The sequence below is a fragment of the Sinocyclocheilus grahami genome, unplaced genomic scaffold, assembly GCF_001515645.1.
Source record: "Sinocyclocheilus grahami isolate Dianchi unplaced genomic scaffold, SAMN03320097.WGS_v1.1 scaffold2970.1, whole genome shotgun sequence".
In the NCBI taxonomy this organism is placed as follows: domain Eukaryota; kingdom Metazoa; phylum Chordata; class Actinopteri; order Cypriniformes; family Cyprinidae; genus Sinocyclocheilus; species Sinocyclocheilus grahami.
The window spans coordinates 24,042-25,288 of NW_015508143.1; positions in this window are offsets into that span (position 1 = coordinate 24,042).

Sequence of the window (1,247 nt, forward strand, 5' to 3'; positions counted from 1 at the left end):
TATATATATATATATATATATATATATATATATATAGTAGGGATGTGCATCTCATGACTGATGATACGATACGCATCTCGATGCATAGCCAACAATACGATACATTAAAGATACATATGAAGCAGCTACCGATGCAATGCGATGCGATCCGATTCGCCTCTGTTACGATGCAGTGCGATCCGATTTCAATTCGATTCGATTCAACACAATGCGATTCAATGCAATACGATGCAATGGAGAAAATATGATCACATTTAATGCCTCGAGGCCTGTTTCATAAAACAAGTTTACCAAATAAGCCAGGATTATTTCAGTTAGTCGGACATCTTGTCAAATAATCTGGTTCCATAAAAGCAAATGTAACATGGGCTTAGATCAAGCTTAGTCACTGGCAACTTATGCTGGGAAACTGGGCTGGTCTAAAGCAGGCTACCTGTCAGGCTAAGCTCCTCTACTGACCAATAGGAACACAATGATATTACCACTCTCTCACATACTATTATTTTACTTTATTTATTTATTTTTTTTTACCGTTTCTAGCCACGCAGCCGTTCTCTCTGGTTTTATGACAGCTGTACCTTTTCTAGTTTGCAGAACATTAGAACATTATTGCTCTTTAAAACATTAAAATAACTAAATTAAAAGTTAAAATCACTGAATTAAAAAGCTTATAGTAATTAGTACTGTAGCCTATAGCTTACATTTGATTTACCCATTACAATAGTCCCTTTACAGTTACTGCTATCATAAAAATACACTTTATATGTAGGTTTCAAATTCTACAAAAGACACATTTAATGTCCAACAACAAATATTTTAGCAACATGTATATTTTACTATATATGTATATAAACCTCGCCTACTCCTGACAGCAATATAGATATGTTTGCATGACTTTCTGACATTTACAGATGAATAATATACCTGTGACATGTCAGTTATGCACTGAGGAAAACACAACATCTCAAATGCATTAAACAGCACACAGATATATTCACTGTTTGTCAAGGTGGATCGATTTGATCCATGATCCACATTAAGGTCTGCTTAAGAGTAAGCGTGCACAAATTAGTGAGATTGTGTGAACCTCATTTGTTGTTTATTGAACCGCTTTAGCCCTGATTGATTTGTTAGGTTATTTCAGGTCAGGTTTTGGTCTTTAACCCCAGTTTTTCCTCAGGTCTCTGTAGTGTTGTGATGCATCACATCCATGCAGCAGCAGTGAAGAGAGCGCGCGCTTGAGTAAC